Here is a 24,241-nt window from a genome sequence, read left to right on the forward strand (position 1 = left end):
TTTAATTCTAAAAATGTGCTTTTGGATAAAATAGTGCATTTTGATAATAAACGAAGGAAATTATACCCTAATTCAGTAATTTTCCCAGAAAGCCTTTTGCCCTATGAAATATTTTCGGCAATTTTTTCAATCCCAGAATCCAACCCAAGTAAAAAATCCACAGAGAATTTTACCAGAAAATACAGGAATGTAAAGGAACCAAATAGACCAATAAAAGATATTAACTGTAGCTCAGGGTGCTTGGGATGGTGGATGATGAGGACTGAAAGGACAAGGTGGTTTGGGCAACTTAGTGAGACCTTGAACCAGCAACAAACAAAAATAACAACAGGGCTGTAGGTCTAGATAGCGATGGAGTGCTAACCTAGTGTGTATGAAACACTGGGCTCAGTTCAAGTATAAAACACATGTATTTTTCCATTTGCCACTAAATAAAACCATCTTAATAACAAAACAAGGAACCACATAAACCAGTACTTTGAAGCAAAAATATGAGAATTCAGAAATGATATGATAAATTAAAGAAGGAATGCACAGGTTAGCAGTGGAAAGGAAGAAATAAAGAAGGAAAAAAAGAAGAAGATAAGGGGAAAATTTCAACTCTTTAGTTTTGAAATCCAAGGCAGGATGAATGCAAGTGAGAATGTCCATGAGTTAAAACAATGACATGGTAGGTTTGAAAAATAAATAAATACAATGAAAAGAAAGTTAAAAAATAAAATATTCATTTTAATAGGAAAATCCAACAAATTAAATAAACTCTGAGAACTGAAATAGTAGGCTAAGGAAGAGTTAAAGATATAATTGAAAAAAATAGGGGGAAGAGTTCAAGAAATTCTTCTATCTAGGAAAAAGACCTTATTTTATAGAGGATAAAAAGTGTTATAGTATTTCATGACCCCAGGAAGGCTTGCCAACTTGACAATGTTGTGTATGTATGTATGCATGTGTGAATGTGTGTGTGTTTGTGTTCGTATGTGCATGCATCTGCTTGCCAGTGTAAGGGTCCAACTCAGGGCCTAGGCTTCCTCCCTGAGCTTTTGTGCATGAAGTTCTATCACTTGAGCTTCAGCTCTACTTCCAGCTTTTTGGTCAATTGAAGATAAGACTATCACCAACTTTCCTGCCAAAGCTAGCTTTGAACCATGATCTACAGATCTCAGCCTCTTGAGTAACTAGAATTATAGGTATGAATCCTGGATGCCTGATGACAATTGTTTTCTTTATTAGAAAAATTGGACAATAAATTTGTGTGAAGAGGGAAAAAATAAACCTACAGTTAACCTGATTCATTCATAAGATGAGATGTGATGAAGAAGCTAAATGAAGTAAATTTTGATGTTGATATGAAAAATCTCCCCAAATATTGTAATGACAAGAAATCATTCTGGCTGGGCACTAGGCCTCACACCTAAGCTTTGCTACTCAGGAGAGAGGCTAAGAATTGGGAACTGGCAGACACATTTGAGAAAAATTTTTATCAAACTAACTAAAAGCTAGAAATAGAGACCTGGCTCAAGTGGTGAGGTGCCAGTTGTGACTGAAAATGCACAGCAAGAGCTGGATGCCTTGAGCTCACACACCTGATTCAGACAGAAAAAAAGGTCATTCTACATAATATTATAGGTTCATGAGGACTTCTCTTTAACAAAATAATATGTGTATCTGGCATTCTTGACAATCTCTCCAGAAACACATTGGAAAATGGTAACAGCTGAAGCCTCTGGGGAGAGAAGCGAATGGGTGTGGCCGAGAAGAGGGAGTGACCATTGTTTCTCCTGATTTTTGAGCTCTGTCATGGTAGCATGGACTTGTATTATTTATACAGAAACAATACGTTCATTTTCCATAAACAGCCACATTTGTTTAATTATTCTCAAGGGAGAAAGATTTCAACAATAGCCAAATGCCCGTGGTATTTGTTTGGGGCAGGTAATGTTTAGTATTCTAATGGAAAATGATAAGTAACTCCATCCAACATGTTAAGATGTCCAATTACTTGATGTAGTATGTTGAGCATTTTGTTGCTCTCTAACCCTGGATGACACATAAAAGACCACTCAAAATTAATCATTTGACAAGAGTCCTGTTAATGTTCTTCAGTAGCTGGTAACACCTGCCCTTTGCATTTCTAGCACAAAATGACTCTTCTATGGACTACCATACAGGTCTCTAGGGTCTCAACCAAGGCATCATTGATTTCTAAAGGAAAGAAAATTGGCAAATAGGACTTCTTAATAAAAATACAACTTGTATTCTCTTCTATCTATAACTGTGTATTAAAATTCTCCTATGGAACCAGTTCCAGTGAATATCTGAGTGAATGTTGCAAGTATCAGGACTTGCCTAAATCTCATGGTATTGTTTTCCTTTGATCAAAAAAAAAGGGTTAAAAAAGGACCATACCAGGAAGACCTCACCAAAACTCCTTAAATCTTTGTGTTCGATACATATTCTTCTCTTTCTTTTTGATAAAATATAAGATAGGGAATTTTAAGAAGGTAAAAGTTCAGCTGGATGCCGGTGGCTCACGCCTGTAATCCTAGCTACTCAGGATGCTGAAAACTGAGGATTCTGCTTCAAAGCCAGGTTAGACAGGAGACTCTTTTTTAATTTTTTTTTTATTTTTATTTTTTGGGTCCGGTCATGGGGCCTGAACTCTGGGCCTGGGTGCTGTCCCTCAGCTCTTCAGCTCAAGAATAGCGCTCTACCACTTGAACCACAGCACCACTTCCGGCTTTTTTCTTTTTGCTTATGTGGTGCTGAGGCATCAAACCCAGGGCCTGATGCATGCAAGGCAAGCACTCTACCACTGAACCACCTTCCCAGCTCTCCATGAGACTCTTATCTCCAATTAATGACCAGAACACTGGAAGTGGCACTGTGGCTCAAAGTTGTAGAGCACTAGCCTTGAATGGAAAAGCTTAGGGACAGTATCCAGACCCTGAGTTCAAGTCCCATGACTGATAAAAAAAAAAAAGATAAAAATTTAGACTGAGATGCCCAAATTCTTTATTAGATTATTAAGTCTGTTTAAAAATCAACTATAATTTTTAACCATATTGGCTTTGGTAGACTCTGAAGACTCAGCTAATGTGACCAATACATACAGCATGATAGAACTGACTTCTTTTTGATGTTATTGTTAATATAGCAAGACTTTCTCAGTAAAGAAAATAGTGCTTTGGTTTACATTCTGGTTCATATTTCCTTATATCCATCTCCTAATGCCCCAAAAGAAGGCCTTACCCTTCTCTTGGTGGTCATGAAATGTCTTCTTCAGTCAGTAAAAGTTAAATCGGAGAAGATTATGACAGCAATGAGATATTTATGCAAAGATCTGAGGAAGAACATTTTGGAGTAGAGAAAACTCTCCAAGCTCTTTGGCTCCAAAACTTATGATTAAAGAGTATGGAGTTGTTTAAGGATAGGTAGAGTTAGCAGTCTTCTAGGACTCCAGTTCCTAATGGTCTTGAGAGTCAGCCAATAAAGAGCATTAGACCTTGGGCTTCATTCTTATTTTAATGGAGGAATGTTAAGAGAAGACCAAGAATGGGGAGAGCAAATGCTTTAGGTTATAAGCAGACATCATGACTTCTATATGGCAGATATATTGTGGAGAAAGGAAATTTTAGCAGAAGCAAAGAGACCACTATCAGGCTACTGAGATAGCTCAGACAAGCAATGATTTTACTTTAATGTTGAACTATTGTATTAGAAGTTCAGATGAAAATAAAATATGATTTGGAGATAAACCAATCAGAGTTCTTTTTTTTTCCAAAACAATGGTTATGACAGAGATGTTGGCTTGTGGGTCATGTCTACTTCCTTTGAGCTCTATCACTGAGGTAGTATAACTAAACACAGGAGACTAAGCTAGTTTAACTAACTCAGCATATTGTCCTCTATTCCACTGTGACGTGAAAGAGAACTTGAGAGGGGGGAGTTTAGGACATAGAATACATTTTGTTTTGTCAGTTTTGAGGCTTGAACTCTGGGCCTGGGTGCTATCCTTGAGCTCTTCAGTTCAAGGCTAGTGCTCTACCACTGGAGTTACAGCTCTACTTTCAGATTTCTACTGGTTTACTGGAGATAAGAGTCTCACAGGCTTTCCTTGGGCTAGCTTTGAACCACGATTCTCAGATCTCAGCCTCCTGAGTAGCTAGGATTACAATATGAGCCACTGGTACCTGGAATAATATATCTTTTTTTTAATTCAAATATTCTATTCTCAACATGCTTATAATTGAAATTTGCTTATGCTAAAATAAATCTCATATTTTTGGGTAAACAATATTCAGTTCTAATATAATAAGACTGTCTCCAACCAAATCATTATTTAATCTACATAAATATACATAAATTCTACTTAAAGAAAAAGTCGTTATGTTGAAAACAAACTTTACAACTTTTGTGGGGGGGGGCGGGGAGGATTGGGTGGGGGGGTGGGGGAAGGCTAGGAAGGTATGAGAAGGGGAAACAAAGGAGAAGGCTACAATGCTTGATAAGAAATGTACTCATTATCTTGCCCATGTAATTGTAATCCTCTGTACATTATTTTCACAATAAAAAAAGAAAAAGAAACCAACACACTATACACTTTTTGGTGGAGTGAGAGAGGATCTAGGAATCAAAACTAGGGCCATATGAATTCTCTACCTCTGAGCTACAGTGTCAGCCTTTCTAAAGGATGACTGGCTATCAGAGGCCCTAAAAGTATCTCAGTTCCTGACTGTGGCTTTTGCCAAACCTTATCAGGATCAACCACTGCTCTCCAGATAAATTATTTTAGTTTCCCCATACTTCATAGTAAAAGGCAGCATACTGACATTCGTTCCAACTCTATCATGTGTTAGTCCAGGACAAATGACAGGATTTGTAGAAACCAGCTCCCTGTGTTTAGTGTTTACTCTTATAGAAAAAAGTAACTTGCTACAGTGGGATTTTCAGACCTACATATGTAAAAACAATCTTCAAGAGAAGTACAAAGGTACAGTTGGAAAATCAAAGGGTATGATTTGAAAACTAGTTAAAAATATGGTGTTTAAAAATGTGCTTAAAAGAGTTCCTAATTTTATGTTGAGACATTTTGTACTGGATGTTCAAGTGCAAATTCTTAGTTTTCTCATTTCCCACTCCTTTCTTGACAGAAGGTACTCCAGGGAGCAACACATGGCTTCCATATTAAATTTACATTTTTCTCCATTGTTGACCCCAGTTGCAGGTTTCTTGTTAATTAACCTCAAATAGTGGTACAAACAATGAATCTTGATCAGTGTCCCCCACCTCCTTCCCCCCAGCATCATGCAAAACAACATGGTTTCCTCTCAAATTACAGATCTAGGACAGGAACCTGACACTGATTTGGAGACTAAGAAACAAGGAGATCCTCAGGGCTGGCTCAAATGACCAAGACATTGCAGAAAAGAGTGCATGCTAGGTGAGTGAATATGTGCTCTCGCTCTACTTCTTCTTTTTCTTTTTTTTTTCTGCCCTGGGGTTTGCCAAAAATCTGTACATTTCTGGAAGGCAAGTAAAGCCAATCCAAACACCTGTGCAGCCAACCAGCAATTGTGTGATTGCCATTGGAGACCCATCTGTGAGGCTGGTATCAGCCACGTGTCAGTTGACTCACAGAAAGTGGGTTGGGAGGGAAATTCCACCAGAGAATCAGGACAGCAAAATTAGTGTATGTGTGTGTGTGTGATTTAATCCCATATAGCAAACTTGATGAGAAGTAAAACTTTACAACTCACTAGATCAGATTCATAACACCAGTTGCCTGGCCAAAGGAAAGTCTTCAATTCCAAAAGATAAAGAAAATGATACAACAAAAATCAAATGATTTTCTATAATTGGAAGAACACAGACTTTCTTCTTTTTAAAAAAAATGTGATATACAAATGGAATGCTAAAGTCACTAGTTTGGTAATGAGGGATAAGGAGGTTATCTTAATAAAGAATTCAAGACATTAGGTGAGGTTCATTATCTTAGATGCTTAACTAAAAATCCTCATTTATTGGGACTGGAAAAAATTGTCAGAACTTTATTAAAATCCAAAGCAATAAAGGGCTTAACAAAAATATGTGCAATGTAAAAACAATCAGTTGAAAATAATGAAACTTATTTTTGAAAATAAATATTTCACATTTGATCTATCATTCTTAAAGCAATATGAAAACTAAAAAATATATACTAAAATGAATCCCCACCTAAATTTAACTGAGCCTGTGTCATACATTGGTGAGGAGTATAAATATTTTGATTTCCTGTTTTTAAGAACTTGGACTCAGAGAAGTTACGTAGTATAAATTTCAAGAAAAAGAAAAGCCTTTTGGAAAGTTCTTAAAGACAGTTTTATTTCCACTATATCATTGTGTGGCACTATTCATAGTGGTACCGATTAGTCAGTTCTTGATAAACATCTTAATCCCTAAGCTATTGAGACAGAACAATCCAATATTATTATATTGTGAAGTACATGTACAATACTGTACTAGCTATGAAAAATCAACAGAACATAAAAAACCCATGGAACTAGTCAATGAGGAAGCAGAAGAATAAAAACAAATTCTTTGTCATGATAAAGTTCAGATGGGTAATGATAAATTTGGATTTTAAAAAATAACATTGTTGGAAAGGTCTATTAAATGACAAAGCTAGTACAGGCTGGTTTTAGTCTGTTTAACTTTTAAAAAGGCATTGAGTAAAATAAATTTTAGGTGATGGAAGGTCATACTTCCTTGTCATGAATATGTAGACAAATTATATTTTGCAAAGTTGCTCTGCAAAGTTGTTCTAAATTTTAAGCCTATTTGCAACAATGCTAAAGATTTGAAAGGAATTTCCAAAATAACTCAAAATGAATGAAGAAGTGTACACATTGAGGTAGACAGTAAAGAAAATGAATTTAAAATAACATCATAAAAATTATGAGAACAAATATTAACTTTTGTTTCATTAATTTCCTACTTACTCTGCTTCCAGCCTTTACTCTCTGGAGAATAGTGGGGCATAATCATGGTTGATGTGTCTGATACTATTCCCTAATGGAATCCCCAGATACTACATTATTGGAACAAAAAGATATTCTTCATATCCAAGAACTTCCAGAGTTTAGTCTCTGTGTCAGAAATTGGGATCAAAGGATAAAAGTTAGCACAAAAGATGTTTCTAGCTTCCCTAACTAGGAATACTCTTTCAGGTGCTAATGAGAGGACACCAATGTAGGTGTCTCATCACTCATGAAATTCTGAGTTTCCTTCCTTCCCTCCCTCCCTCTCTTCTTTCCTTCTTGCCTTCCTACCTTCCTATCTGACTGCATGCCTGAATTCCTGCCTGCCTTTTTTCCTTTCTTTCTTTCTTTTCTTTTCTTCCTTTTCTTTTTCTTTCTTGCTTTCTTTCTTTCTTCCTTTTTCTTTCCTTCTTCCCTTCCTTCCTTCCTTTCTCTTTCTTCCCTCCTTTCCATCCTTCTTTTTTCCTTCCCTCTTTCCTTCCCTCCCTCTTCTCTTTCTCCCCAGCTCCTTCCTTCCATTCTTATTTCCTTCTTTTCCTTCTTTCCTTCCTTCCTTCCCCTCCTCTATCTCTCTCCCTTGGACAAAGGGGCAGGAAATTGCAGTATCAATATATATGTATTAGTTGGTTTATCTCCACCAAACTCACATTGAAACTTGGGCCCCAATGTAGTTGTGTTGGGAAGTAGTCATTTAATTAGAAGTGACTGGCTAAAAACATTGATGTCTTAGAAGTTGAAAGAATAGCAGTGCTTTCCAGAGGCCAAGGAAAGTACCCTTGAGGAAGGGATGGGAAGAGGTTGGCCAATGGCTACTAATAGCTATAGTCCTATAAGGATCAGGAAGTCTAGTATGTTGTTGGATGGTAAGACAACATATGCTTTAGAAAACTAGAAGAAATAACAAATATTTGTGGAGATACTCATTTCAAACTGATTTAAATTTACATTTTATACAATGTAAACAGGCTAGAAACCAATACACAATACCCAGTACCTTTATATACCATTTTACACGATATTATATAGCAGTAAAATACTCAGAAAAAAAGTTAGGTGGACTGTCAGGATGAATCAATACTTTTGTTGAAGGAATGATTATAAAGCAAGTAGTACTTTCTTTATTAACTCTCTGTACCTCTTCCTTCATTTCCTCCCAAATTCAGCTCTCCTCCCTCCTCCTTTCTCCTTTTCTACTGCCTCTCCCTCTCTTTTTCTCATTCAGTGCCACCCCCCTATTTTGTACATAGAAACATCATGTGATGCTCCTCTTTACCATGACGCCCTCACTGAAAGCCAATGTTAATGCCCAAGTCTGATGATGCATTCTCCTCTTGTAGTAATTCCCAATGAGTTTGTTATGTGCCAGAAAGAGTTAAAATCCACACATTAATGATAGCTGGATGGTCTTGATGATATCAAGCTTATTTTACCTGATCTGGTAAAGAGTTATTAAGATTTAATAAAAGTGACCCTCCACATTTTCCAGGTATCATCCTCCCCCTGAAAAAAGAATGGCATAGCTTAATGAGTTCCTCTTAGAACAAGGAATTTATGTGTGTGTGCTGAAAAGCAGACCTGATATGTGAAAGGGAGCTGAAGTACTGAACTATTTCCCCTTATTTTTAGTTGCAATCCATTTTCTCTCCTCCACCTTGTTTTTCTGAAACATTAATAAGGTCCTATCTAAGTCTGAGTTCTTATGTCACTGTAACTGTGCACAGCTTTTGAACTCTACAAGAGATTGACTCCAAATATGGCATTTTCTTGCTAGAAGAACAGTGCGTGAGAGAGGCAATAGCTCATCCCGGTAAGCTCTACTTCCATTATAATTTATTCCAGGGCCTTGGCAGCTAATGCTTCAAGCACTATTAATAGAAAACTGTGCAAGTAGTGTAGGTGGTACTTTCAGTTTAGTGATGCTGTCGTTAATTTCTTTAATTTATAAAGTATTAATAAATCTCATCTTTGCAAAGCTGCTGAAACTGTGTAGGCAGAGACCACTTATCTCCTTTTCATACAGCTTTCCAAATTATATCCACTTAGATAGCCACTTTTACTCTTCCTAATTCTGTCCTGTGACCCTCCCATCTGTTAGTTGGCATCTTACAGAATAACTGATTATTTATATGTGTTGGGAATCAAATTTGGTTATAGGAAGTGTGAGAGGTTTGTAGATCCTTACTTTATGGTTGTAGCCCAGCAGCACTATGCACTTTTACTCAACAAATTCTCCTTTGTTTCATACAGCCATATTAATAACAATTAGTGTGGGCATGGCATATATTTTCACATTTGAATGAAGTGTTCAACTAGGTGCTAATGGCTCATGACTATTATCACAGTTACTCAAGAGGCTGAGATTTGGTAGATGGTGGCTCAAAGCCAATCCAGGTTAAAAAAAGTCCAGACAATTGTATCTCCAATTAACCAGCAGAAAGAATGACCAAAGGGAAGGGTAGCCCAAGTGGTACAGCACCAGCAATGAGCAAGGACATTTCAACTACTGTGTACTAATAGAATTGAAGTTTGAATTTCCTGCCTGTTTTTACATAATAAAAAAATTGTTTTCCATTGTAATTTTTTCTAAACATGTAAAATGCAAAAAAACATTCTTAGCTCATGTGCCATAGAAAACAATAAGGGATATTTAGCTCACAAGTTACTTTGATAGCCCTATTGTACAAAATAAAATAAGGTGTACCATATTTCACATATATGATTCAATATTTACAGTTTATTGTATATTCCCAGTTGACATTTATTGTTTATGTACATTGGACAAGGAGTTATGACTTTCAAAGGTAAATTAACAAGTTGGGTAAATTACTAAAATTCCAACAGGGAAAATAATGCCTGCAGAAGATCTAATATTAAATACTGAGTGACTATGGGATTTATGTGGAACCATGGGCAGTGGTTGGAGGTGTTGATAAGATAGAATTTACATTTCATAAAATATCAGTTAAAATATTGGGCACCAGTGTATCATACTTGTAATTTCTACTTACTTAGAAGGTTGAGATCAACAGGATCATCACTTGAGACCAGCTAGGCAGGAGAGTTTACATACATTTCTTATCAAGCATTGCAGCCTCCTCCTTTGTTTACCCTTCACATTCCTTCCCAGCCTCTCCCTCCACCCCCCCCCCCACCCAATCCTCCCCCCCCCCAATGTTGTAAAGCTCGTTTTCCACATGACAGCTTGTACTTCTCATTGTTGCCAGAGGTCCACCTGTATCCTTAAACGACTTGTTTTTCCCCATCTCCTCCACAAGTTGTACTGACATCAAATATAGTGAAAGCAGTAGTTAGACTGTAGGGGAGCAAACAAAGCAACAAAGAGATAATCTTATAAATGCATTAGAAACAAATGCATGAAAGAAAAAAAACATTAAAGTACATATCTAAGGGTTCATTTTCCTAACATCACATTATCTGACCTTTTCTGCTTGACTCATACATATACTAGATATTGCAAATAAGGGAAACCATGGGATCTATGTTTCTTTGGGCCTGGCTTACTTCACTTAATATAATTTTTTCCAAGCCTTTCAATTTCCTAACAAATAGGGCAATGTCATTCTTTCTGATGGAGGCATAGAATTCCATTGTGTAAAATTACCAGCTCCTCTGGGACACAGCAAAGGCAGTACTCAGAGGCAAGTTTATAGCTCTGAGCTCCTACATCAACAAATTGGAGAGATCTGAAACTAGCAATTTAATGACACATCTAAACCTCCTTGAAAAAGAGCAGCAAGATAAACCCCAATCCAGTAGACGGAAAGAAATAATCAAAATTAAATCAGAATTAAATGAATTAGAATCCAAAAAAACTATAGAAAGAATCAACAAAACAAAGAGTTAGTTCTTCGAAAAACTTAACAAAATTGACAGACCCTTAGCAAATCTTATCAGAAAAAGAAGAGAACACACCCAAATTAATAAACTCAGAGATGAGAATGGAAACATCACCACGGAAACAACCAAGATTCAGAACATTATAAGGGAATACTTCTCAAAACTTTATGCTAATAAGTTTGAGAACTTGACAGAAATGGACCTTTTCCTAGCAAATATTGACATGCCATAACTAAACCAAGATGAGTTAAACCAGCTTAACAGGCCCATATCAAGCATTGAAATAGAAACAGCAATAAGAGACCTCCCAGCTAAGAAAAGTCCAGGACCAGATGGTTTTACAACGGAATTTTACAAGGCCTTCAAAGCAGAACTCATACCAATACTCCTCCAACTCTTCAATGAAATTGAAAGAGAAAGCTCACTACCGAACACATTCTATGAAGCCATCATAACCCTCATCCCAAAATCAGGCAGGGACTCATCAAAGAAAGAGAACTATAGACCCATTTCTTTGATGAACATTGATGCAAAACTTCTCAACAAAATTTTGGCCAATCGACTTCAACAATTCATCCAAAAAATCATACACCACGATCAAACAGGATTCATTTCAGAGATGCAAAGCTGGTTCAATATACGCAAATCAATTAATATTATTCATCACATCAACAGGAGCAAGAATAAGAACCACATGGTTATCTCAATAGACGCAGAAAAAGCATTCGACAAGATCCAACACCCCTTCCTGATGAAGGTTTTGGAAAAATTAGGAATCCATGGAACATTCCTCAATTCAATAAAGGCTGTATATGACAAACCCACAGCCAGCATTATACTCAATGGTGAAAAACTAAAGCCATTTCCTCTTAACTCAGGAACAAGACAAGGATGCCCACTCTCTCCACTTCTCTTCAATGTAGTATTAGAATGCTTAGCTACAGCAATAAGACAAGATGCAGACATAAACGGGACCCAAATAGGGAAAGAAGAAATAAAACTCTCCCTCTTTGCAGATGACATGATCTTGTATTTAAAGAATCCCATAGACTCCACTCCCAAATTACTCAAGCTGATTCAAAACTTTGGCAAAGTAGCAGGTTATAAAATTAACCCCCAAAAATCAATGGCTTTTCAGTATGCCAACAATGAGAAAAGTGTGGCTGAAATTGGGAAAGCAACTCCATTTGTAATAGCCCCACAAAAAATAAAATACCTAGGAATTCACTTAACTAAAGAAGTGAAGGACCTCTATGATGAAAACTTTAAAATCTTGAAAAAGGAAATCAACACAGAACTTAAAAAATGGCAAAACCTCCAATGCTCCTGGATTGGAAAGATTAACATCGTGAAAATGGCAATACTTCCCAAGGCTATCTACAAATTCAACACAATACCTATCCAAATTCCAACCTCATTCTTCAAGGAAATAGAAGAGGCAATCCAAAAATTCATATGGAACAATAAAAGACCCCGAATAGCAAAAACGCTCCTGAATGGAAAGAACACTGCTGGAGGAATATCAATACCAAACTTCAAACTCTACTATAAAGCCATAGTAATCAAAACAGCTTGGTATTGGCATAAGAACAGACCTCAGGACCAATGGAATAGAATTGAAAACCCAGAAATGAACCTACAGACCTATAGCCATCTAATCTTCGATAAGAGAGCTAAAACAATAGAATGGAAGAAAGACAACCTCTTCAGTAAATGGTGCTGGCAAAATTGGTTAACTACATGTAGAAAACTTAAGCTAGATCCTTATATATCACCCTGCACCAGAATCAACTCCAAATGGATCAAAGACCTTGAACTCAAAGCAGACACTCTGAAAATATTACAGGATGGAATAGGAGAAACCCTAGGTCTCCTTGGCTCAGGCCGAAATTTTCTGAATAGAGACCCGGAAACACAACAAATCAAAGAAAGGTTGGACAAATGGGATTGCATAAAGTTGCAGAGCTTCTGCAGGGCAAATGACATAGCTAGCAAGATCAATAGAAAGCCCACGGATTGGGAGAAGATCTTTACTAGCCATACAACGGACAAGGGTCTCATATCTAAAATATACTTGGAACTCAAAAAATTAAACCCCCCAACAACAAATCCTCAAAGAAACAACTGCCCAATAAATAAGTGGGCGAAAGACTTAAAGAGAAACTTCTCTGAAGAAGAAAGAAGGATGGCCAATAGACACATGAAGAAATGTTCAACATCCCTAGCCATAAAAGAAATGCAAATCAAAACAACATTGAGATATCACCTCACTCCAGTTAGAATGGCAAAAATCAAGAACTCTAACAACAAGAGATGCTGGAGGGGATGTTGGTGGGAATGTAAACTTGTTCAACCACTTTGGAAAGTAGTATGGAGGTTCCTCAAAAGACTTCACATAGAGCTCCCCTATGACCCAGCAATCCCACTTTTGGGCATTTACCCTAATGTTTACAAACAAGACCACACTAAAGCTACCAGCACAACTATGTTTATTGCAGCATTATTTACCATAGCTAAGATATGGAACCAACCCAGATGCCCCTCAGTAGATGAATGGATCAAGAAAATGTGGTATATATACACAATGGAATTCTATGCCTCCATCAGAAAGAATGACATTTCCCCATTTGTTAGGAAATGGAAAAACTTGGAAAAAATTATATTAAGTGAAGTAAGCCAGGCCCAAAGAAACGTAGGTCCCATGGTTTCCCTTATTTGTAATATCTAGTATATGTATGAGTCAAGCGGAAAAGGTCAGATAATGTGATGTCAGGAAAATGAACCCTTAGATGTGTATTTTAATGTTTTTTTTCTTTCATGCATGTGTTTCTAATACATTTATAAGATTATCTCTTTGTTGCTTTGTATGTCCCTCCTCCACAGTATAACCCCTGGTTTCACTATATTTGATGTCAGTATAACTTGTGGAGGAGATGGGGAAAAACCAGTTGTTTAAGGATACAGGTGGACCTGTTGCAACAATGAGAAGTACAAGTTGTCATGTCCAAAACGAGCTTTACAACGTTGGTGCAGGGGGTGGGGGGGAAGGAGAAGGAATGGGATTAGGGGGGGAGGGGGGAGGCTGGGAAGGGATGTGAAGGATAAACAAAGGAGGAGGCTGCAATGCTTGGTAAGAAATGTATGCATTATCCTGCCCATGTAATTGTAACCCCTCTGTACAGTATGTTCTCAAATAAAATAAAATAAAATTTAAAATAAATAAATAAATAAGAAAAAAAAAAGAATTCCATTGTGTATATATACCACATTTTCTTGATCCATTCACCTACTGAGGGGCATCTGGGTTGGTTCCAGATTTTAGCTATGGTAAATAATGCTGCAATAAACATAGTTGTGCTGGTAGCTTTAGTGTGGTCTTGTTTGTAAACATTTGGGTAAATGCCCAAAAGTGGGATTGCTGGGTCATAGGGGAGTTCTATGTGAAGTCTTTTGAGGAACCTCCATACTGCTTTCCAAAGTGGTTGAACAAATTTACATTCCCACCAACAATGAAGTAAGGTTCCCTTCTGTCCGCATCCCCTCCAGCATCTGTTGTTAGAGTTCTTGATTTTTCCATTCTAACTGGGGTGAGGTGGTATCTCAATGTTGTTTTGATTTGCATTTCTTTTATGGCTAGGGAGGTTGAGCATTTCTTCATGTGTCTATTGGCCCTCCTTCTTTCCTCTTTAAGTGTTTAGCCCACTTATTTATTGGGCGGTTGTTTCTTTGAGGATTTGTTTTTGGGGGATTTAATTTTTTGAGTTCCAAGTATATTTTTCATATGTATATATCATTCTATATAGACCCCTATCTATTTAAATATTTAATGTTATCTCATATAAATGTACAATATCTGATGTTTCATGTGAGGTTAAAAATGACATAAAATGAAAATATTCCCACAGATTAAATTGATCAAGATATATTATATTCATCAACTGACATGATAAATTGAAATTCCTCATACAACTAAGATAACAAAAAGCTAATATATTTATATATTATATATCTATAATTATTTATCTTTATATATTATATATCTATAATTAATGTAACTATAATACATATACATTATATCCTTTAATATCAACACATATTTATATCTATTTTGTATTGCATGTATGTTATATATTATGTATGATTATGTATAATATATTTATACTAATATATATGTATATATATATATATATATATATATATATATATATATATATCATGATGTTTGAGTCTGAATTCAGTATCTGATTCTAGGTCTGAGTCCAGCTCTGATTTTGTGGTCTCGCTTCCATTTGGGACACTTGAATCTTCCTATTTTGGGTCTCCTGTCATTGCTGAGATACCAGGTGTTTATCTGTCTACATCCACATTCCCTGCTCTGAGAGTCTCTTGGACATTTTTGCCCAAGCTGACCTCCAGCCACAATCCTCTCATGCTCAGCCTCCCATATAGCTTAGTGTAACAAATGTGCATTCCTGAGTGTCCATTGGTGGGATGAGAAAGGGGTCTCAGAAACTTTTCTATTCTGGCTGCCCTGGAACCTAGATTCCCCAGTTTTCATCTCCCAAGTAGTGAGATACAGGCCTTAGCCTCCAGTGCCTGGCAAGAGATCATTATCTGATTTTCCAGAAATTAATGTGATAAAATCATACAGTGTGTTCCACCATGCTAACTACAAGTTTCTTTGACTCCTTACTTTGGCCATATGTGGTTTCAGTTCTGTGTTTAGGTGTGATCTTCAGTTCTGTGTTTAGGTGTGATCTTGAGATCTGTGTAGGTATGATCTTCAGTTCTGTGTATAGGTGTGATCTTTAGTTCTGTATTTAGGTGTGATCTTCAGTTCTTATATCTAATCATATTCCCAGTTCTGAAGTCCATGCAATCTTAGTAAGCACAGCCAACTCAGCTTTAGTGTGCTTAGTGTTTGCCCCCCGCTTATGTTTTTCCTTTCCACTTCCCTGTGTGTTTGTGTTTAAAATGTGTGTCTTGTAAACTGCGTTTGAATGAGTCTGCCTGACTTTTTCCCATTTGACAATCTCTGACTCTTAATTGGATCATTGAACCCAAATATTTTTTTTAATTTTTTGTGAACATACTGTACAGAGGGGCTACAATTACATGGGCAAGATAATGAGTACATTTCTTATCAAGCATTGCAGCCTCCTCCTTTGTTTACCCTTCACATCCCTTCCCAGCCTCCTCCCCTCCGCCCGAACCCACCTAATTTTAATGTCATTATTGATGTGCTTGAGTCTAATTAGACCTTCTTGTTATGTGTCTTCTATTTTTCAATACTGTTGTTTGTTCCAGGAATCTTCCCTCACCGCTAAAAATTAAAAGTGAAATTTTAAAATGCCTCTTCAGCATTTTATTCAGTGTATTATACACCTAGTTTTACAGTGATTATTTCAAGGATTACAAGATGTTTCCTTAAGTTTTCAGATATCTTGAATTAATACCACATCATTTCACTTGAGATGAAAAAATGTATCATTCAGTCATGTTTTCAATGACAAGCCCCAATTCCATAATACTGGTTGGTCAGTGCCCAGTCATCCTGGGTTTTATCTACCTTAACATTATTTTAAAAATTTTGTCTTGATTTTTAAAGAAGACTTTCATGGATATGGAGTATTTGCTAAGCAGGTATTTGGATGAAAGCTCAGCAAATGTCACCTCATTGCCCTCTGCTTTCCATTACTTGGGCTGAGAAATTCACTGTCTTGATTTTGTCTTTTGATATCATTCATTACATTGCCCTACATTCTTTTTATTTCTTTATTTGGTTACATTACTTTTGTCGTACTGTCCTCCTTTGCATCCAGTTTTTAAGGCATATTTACAGCATTGTCACCTAGTTTTGTTTTCATTGTACTTATCAATTTTTCCCCTTAGATATATGCATTAACATTTTTCTAAAAGTTTTATAATTCTTAACCATTATGATTATTTCACCCATTTTTCTCTCATTCTGCATCTTTTTATTATTCCCTAAGTCATTGTGGCTTTGTTTATTCATTTCAGTATTTTTGTCTACATGAGCCAGACAATTTATCTCTATGGTGATAGATCAATATCATAGATGATAGAAAGACAGATACACAGATACATAGGCAAGAGATATATGTTTACATGCATATATACACATAAATACATAGACACATATGTAGATATTTACCAGTTGTCAGCCACTTCTGTCCATAACAATATCAACTATATGACACTATTTTTTTTACCAAATCTTGGAGATGCTCTAAAATGAAAAATGCCACATATATGATTAAAAGAAGTTCTGTCACCTTGAATTTGCTTCTTGAGCAAATTTGTCTAAAAGAAGTATATGAACTGCCAAGATTATTAATAAGTTGAGACATTTGCAGTGATGTTAACAATATGATAACATACAAAATGAGAAATTCTAAGTACATTTAACCCTACCTTACAATAAAATTAAAAAATATGAACCCACATTTGGTAGCTACCACAATATTCACTTATCTGATCATTAATACATTTTTTTTTCTTTTTGAGAAGCCTGTAACTATTTTGAAACACAAATATTGTTATATTACAGAAACTATTCTTAATTGGTTAAGAAAATTGGCATTGCTATTTTTGCAACAACATAATCATTAATTATATTTACATTACTCAGGACTTTATGAAACATCATATGTATCTTTTAATATTAATTTTGTCAAGGTGATGTACAGAGTGATCTAAGTAAGGTAGTGATTACATTTTTTTTGGAACTTGTTAGTCCCTCCCTTATTTTTTTCCCTTTCCCTCCCTCCTATCCCCTCATATGTATCTTTAAATTAGCAATTGATAATTCCTTGAGAAGGAAAGGGAAGTAAAGTGACACCCACATTAAATATGAAAACCACCAATAATTTGTGAACAAAGTAAGAAAATTTTCTCAGTATTATATGCCTAGCATTGCATATGAATGCAGCTATTTTCCTTGTATTCCAATATTGTATCCTATATAATGCAGGAACTCCTTGGAAACAGAGGTAAATTTGCAATGTACATATATAGATTATCCTTTTGTATAAAAGTTAAGTGGAAAAGGTCAAAAGCTATGTACATGACCATATAAGATGATGCTAAGCGAAATGAACATCAAGATAGGGACACAGAGGTTTTATCTTTCTTGCTGTTGTTTCTAATGTATTTATAATGTACTATATGATTTTTTTTGTTTCTTTTGTATCGTCTTCCCCTATGGTACAAACCCTGTTTTCACTGTATTTGATTCCTCTGCCCTGCATCTTGTATATACATTTTCTAATTTGGGGAAGGAAGGGAAATAACAAAATGCGGAAATAATGATACAGGTTGACCAGTTGTAACAATGAGATGTGCAAGACAATATGTTGAAAACATTATGTGGGGGAGGGAGGAGTGGTTGAGGTAGGAAGGAACTGATGGTAGGGGAAAAACAAAGGACGAGGTAACAATGCTTGATAGGAAATGTACTCATTACCTTACTCATGTAACTGCAACCCCTCTGTACAGTATCTTTACAATGGTATAATTAATATAACTCCTTAGGTAAACATACAATTAATTTTCATTGGTGATTTTCTATGTGATTTGAAATACTTAACACTGAAATGTTGTCTCTGATTTAAACTGTAATAATAATAATGCTGATTTAGATTCCCTATTCATTTTCTATTGCTTCAAATAAAATCATTACAAGCTTAAAATCTTAAAACAATGTCTGTTTATAGTCTCAAAGTTTGTCAGGTTGGAAGTCTGGTATGAGTATAGAAATCTCATTGGAAATTGATGCAAGAAATCTGAAAAATATTTATAGTGTTTTGCTTTAGAATTCAAATATAAAGCAATATATATAAAGCTGCAGTAGGCATGGATGGGGGTTGGAGGAGAAAGAATCCATCATTAAAATGTCTATCTCTCCTAATATATAAATTTCTGAACTTTGAGTAAGTACTATCTGTCATCCTGTGAAATTATATGGCACATACTCTCACCTGTCCAATCGGTGCACCTGGATGGAATTTTATAATCTGCTTGGCAGAGTCCTCGTGATGAAGGAGCATACATTTTTTTCTGCAACCCATGACTTGACACCAAGAATGCTCTTCAAGACTGTGAAACTGGCAAAATAACCACAATCAAACGTGTTTCTGTGTGTGTGTGTGAAAATACCGAACAGAGGGGTTACAATTACATGGGCAAGGTAATGAGTACATTTCTTATCAAGCATTGTTTCCTCCTCCTTTGTTTACCCTTCCCATCTCTCACCTTCCCCGTCCCACGCACCAAAGTTGTAAAGTTCCTTTTTTTCGACATAACGTCTTGTACATCTCATTGTTGCAGTGGGTCAGATTTTATCCCTATTTAGAGAATTTGTTCTTTCCCTTCCCCTCCACAAATTATACCAAGATCAAATACAGTGAAAACATGGGTTATAACATGGAGGGACATACAAAGCATCAAACGTGTTTCTAAAGAAAGCACATCTGCGCACTCTCCGCTAGCCTTATTTCTCCAGTGTCCTGCGACTGGATTTAAATTCTGAAGACCTCCTTGAGCTGCTCGAGGTGCTTTCTGCATTCCAGTCCTCGATTCCCCTCCTACCTGTCCTCAGCTATCTGCTCCATTGAGGTTACCATATTAACTGCATGGCTGCCAGGCGCTGGTGGCTCAGACCTATAATCTTAGATACTCAGGAGACTGAGATATGAAGATTGTGGTTTGAAGTCAGTCTGGGCAAGAAAGTCCCTCAGATTCTTAGTTCCAGCAAACTACTCAGAAAAAAAGCCAGAAGTGGCACTGTGGCTCAAGTGGTAGAATGCTTAAGTTCAGCAAAAATAAGCTCAGAGACAGTGCCCAGATTCTGAGTTCAAGCCCCAGGACAAGCACCAATAAACAAACAAACAAACAAACAAATGAGCCAAGCCCAGTCAGTCATGTCTGTAATCTTGTCTAGGTCTACTTGGAAATCTGAGGTTAGGAGATCAAAATTTAGAGCCAGCCCAGGTAGGGAAGATAGGAAGATGACTTCTTCACTCAGAGTGGTGTGGTGCACTCCTGTCATTCAAATCTGACAGCTGGAAATCTGGCTGCCTGTGATTTTGTGCCAACACAGGCAGAAATGTCTGCTAGACTCCATGTCAATGAAAGGAAACTGGACCTAGTAACACATATCTGAAAGCTGGACAATGATGATTAGTCTAAATGATCTACATGCATGCCCAGATGAGATAAAATCCCATCTCACAAATAACCAGCAGAAAACAAGGATATAAGTGTGGCTCAGCAGTAGAGCATGAGGATAGCAAATGTGGTATTCTGAGTTTAAAGCACATAAAACCAAAATATATATTATATAAGTATCTAAATATTTAGTAGAATAATTACATTAATATATTAACCTATTATTATATGTATAGTTCATATTTATATCCTATAGTTATATATTATGCACACACATATATAATAACAAACATACAGGTCAACAGAATAGAATTGAGGATGCAGAAATAAACTTGCCTACTTTCAGCCATTTCATTCTTAACAAAGATATCAAAAAATGTACACAGGAAAGGAAAAACCTCTTTAGCCAATGGTGCTGGAAAAATTGAAATTCTATATGTAAGAAATGCACGCTAGATTTTTTTTATCTCTCACACTACAAAAAAGTCATTCCCAAATTAGAAGATCTTAATGTAAACTCTGAACTTTTGAACCAAGTACCAGAGGCTCATGCCTACTAGATTGCTATCTGACCTGCTGTGACAGAGATTCACTGGAGTTTGAGGCCAGCTCACACAGAAAACTTCACAAGATGCCATCCTTTTTTTTTTCATTTGTGAAAATTACTTCTATACACACCACAGAAAATATTTGAACAATACAATTGGCTCATGTGATTTGCATTGAGTTACTGGAAAATTATTTTTTCCTTGGTAATATTAGACATTGAACTACTCTATCACTTGAACCACAACTCTAATCCTTTGCTTTTAGTCTGTTTTTCAGATAATGTCTCTCGATTTTGCCTAGGCTTGTCTTAGACTTCCATCTACCTTCCTCTAGCTTCCCTCTTATGTGCATTTGCATATACCATTTGTGGAGTCAAGAATGTAGAGTCATCAAAAAACAATGCAACAAATAAGGCCCTTTGTTTCTTGAGTCCTGTTTACTTTGTCATTATCTTGTTGCATTTGTGTTTTGAATTGAACATTCACATATCAGGGAGACCATGTGCCATTTTTCTCTCTGTCTTGGCTTATTTTGCTCAACATTCTAGCTCCATCCATTTCCCTGAAAATGTCATTATTTTGTCCTTTATAATGGCTGCATAATATTCCATTGTGTCTAGGTACCACAAATTTGGATCCATTCATCTATAGTGGGACATCTGGGTTGTTTTCTAAGAGTGGTATGGGTGGGTGGTAGGGAAGTCTATGTTTAATTTTCTGAGGAACCTCCAGACTGCTTCATAGAGTGGTTGTGTCCATTCCCATCAGCAGTGCAATAGGATTCCTCTTTCTCCACATCCCTTCCTGCAATTGTCGTTGGCTGAATGTAGGATGCAGGCCATTTTGACTGGGATATGGTGGTCTCTCAGGGTTGTTTTATTTGCATTTCCTTTACAGCCAGGGATGATGAACATTTCCTCATTTTTTCTTTACCATTTTTTTCTCCTCTTCTGAGAAGTCTCTCTTACGATTCCCTTGCCCATTGAATGATTGGTTTGTTAAATTTGGGAGGGATTCGATTTTTGAGTCCTTTGTATATAATAGGTATTAGGCCTTTGAAAAAAACACCTTCTTAACCAATAGCGGGGCATAGCACTACATTCCTGTGATCCCAGCCATGGTGAGAGCCTTAGTTGATTGTGCACGCATGCACCAGGGCAAAATCAAAACGACCTGCTTAAAAAGAACCAGCATGCACCAGAGGAACAAGTGTGTCATCACGCTCCTCTTGCTGCTTCAGAAGGCTCTGATTTCTGTGCAAGTAAGCCCCCATCACACTGGCTTTTTCTTAGATGTCATTGTGCCTCGTGGATGCATTGGCTTAGATTCTCCTACAAGTAAACAAGAGCACAAGTGTTTCTGATACATTTCGCACAGAAGCATGGCTCTGTCCTAAGCTCCCCTGTGACTTTTACTGTGGCAAGTGTGCATGCAGCAGGGCTTCCTTTGGGAATCTTAGTTTCCCCAGCAGCATCTCCTGTATATGGAATAAACCCTGCTGGTGTGGGCCACTTGTGTGCCTGCTTCTCCTCACCCCTCCACCCCTCCCCTCCCTGCTTCTCCTCCCCTCCCTCCTGCTCCTGGCTTCACAATGACAGAACAGGCTTCATGATTCCTTCTGCCATCACAGAGGCAATGACTCCCAATACCACACTGTCTCAGAGCAACTTTTGGAAGGTGTTTCTTCCTCCTGAGTCTGTAAATCTCCCCCAACCTCTATTCCCTTTGTGGTGAAATCCAAACGTGAATCATGGCTGTCTGGGGCTCAGTGAAGTATAAGAAAATTCATCTTGTTTGCTTTGAAAACAAACAAATAAAAAAGATGCCAGGTAGCCTCTTGGAGTTCTTTTGCTCTAAGGGCACTGATTTTGCAAAGCGTTTTATTGCACATAATAGCTTTGTGAAATTTGCAGATGGAATTACCTGATCAAATGGGTTTGGTTTATTTCCTATGGTTTGTGTTGCTATTGAAAGTTCATGATAAAACACAAATAACAAGAATACATGGGGCAGAGGACGTGGCCCAGTGGTCGTTCACAGCTCTGGGTGACACTTGGTGCTTCTGAGGAGTCCATGGCATTGCTGGGAGGAGGAGCACATGCTGCCAGGGTGAGGAAAGATGAAAGCTGCCAAAGTACTTTATCTGCAGGTGTGAGAATACAACCATGACACTTGCTCACATCTGTGTGGGAAGTGAGGAGGAAGGAGGAAGGAGAATACCTGAAGAGCTGAGGCAGTTCAAGGTATATCACATGCACAAGTAGACATGTCAAAATGAAATCCCCTTGCAAAATTACCATTATATATCTAGAGATACCCTAGAGATATTTGCACATCTATCCTCTTTGTGGTATAATTCATAATAGCTATGTTATGGTTCCAACCTAGGTGACTATCAGCAGCTGAATGGATAAAGAAAATGTGATACACACACATACACTCACACACATGTGCGCACACAGACACACACACACACACACACATACCCTCTCATGTTTTACATCCATAAAGGAAAATAAAATGTTGTTTGTCATTTGCAAGAAAATAAAGAACTAGAGACCCTTATGCTATGGAAAATAAGCCAAACTCAAACACCCCATTTTCTATTTTATGTGGAATCTAGAATTTTTTAAATGACATGAAAATACAAGAGGGTTATTGGGAGGAGATGGTAGCAGTTCAGAGGAGAAGGGAGATGAATAGAGTGGTGAATGCAAAGGTGTACATTGAATATAGGTTTAAAATGTCATAATGATGCCAATTATTTGATATAATTTAAGCTAATCAAATTAAAGTTTAATATTAATTTAAATATCAAATTAATGATTAATTATAACCATGCTATATATACTAAAATGTGCATGAAAAGAAGATAGACTTCTAATAACTTTAGGTCATTACAACATTATTTTTCTCAACATTTTCCTCAACTAAATCAGAATAATTGTGATTTGTATAATACGGTTTTAGTGTTTTTTTAAAAAAAACATCATCATTAAGTATGTGTTTTATTCATCAGAAAAATTTCACAACTTTTACCGTATTTATACATTTTTGCATAATCTTTTAAATTTAAAACAATCATCGATATTTGGTAAGTAATTTTAACATATTCTTATTTAAAGTTTGTGTCAAATTGTCATCTTTTGTTCCTGGGGTCTGTGTAGGCACAACAATGCACTGCTTCATTTGTGTAAGGAGATTTTCCTTTGTGTCTTCAAAGTCACGTCAAATCCCTTCAAAATTAAAATCAGTGCTTCATTAGAACTTTCTTGTTCCTTTATCCTAATAGGATGGATACCCAACCTTCAATGATCACTTCATGACAAAATTAGGTTTCCAGCAATCTCCCTACTTCTTGAATGTCCTTGTACTTGTAAATTGTTCTGGTTAATAGAGTACATGCAGATTTAGGTATCATTGTACTTAGTTTTAAGTAAACTCATGTATTACTTTGTATTTTTCTTTGTGTTTCTACCATCATTTTAAAAATGGATTCCACTGACCAGTCCAGAAAATAGAAATGAGAGAGAGAGTAAATAAGAGAGAGAAAGAAAGAGAAAGAGAAGATGGAGAAAGAATGAGAAAGAGAAGAGACAGACTGACAGACAGCAAGGTAATTGCAGACAC

The 24,241-nt window shown here is 36.6% G+C and overlaps 1 long non-coding RNA gene across 1 annotated transcript; it reads left to right on the forward strand.

The window, feature by feature from the left end:
* The first annotated feature begins 2,502 nt into the window (after positions 1 to 2,502).
* On the forward strand, positions 2,503 to 24,216 carry LOC122107240. The gene is made up of 3 exons (XR_006147325.1): positions 2,503 to 2,589; positions 19,806 to 19,813; positions 24,206 to 24,216. It is a non-coding gene; the product is annotated as an uncharacterized LOC122107240 (long non-coding RNA).
* The last annotated feature ends 25 nt before the right edge of the window (positions 24,217 to 24,241 follow it).

This window comes from Dipodomys spectabilis, unplaced genomic scaffold (genome assembly GCF_019054845.1).
Source record: "Dipodomys spectabilis isolate Male_0828 unplaced genomic scaffold, ASM1905484v1 ptg000050l, whole genome shotgun sequence".
Taxonomy (NCBI): domain Eukaryota; kingdom Metazoa; phylum Chordata; class Mammalia; order Rodentia; family Heteromyidae; genus Dipodomys; species Dipodomys spectabilis.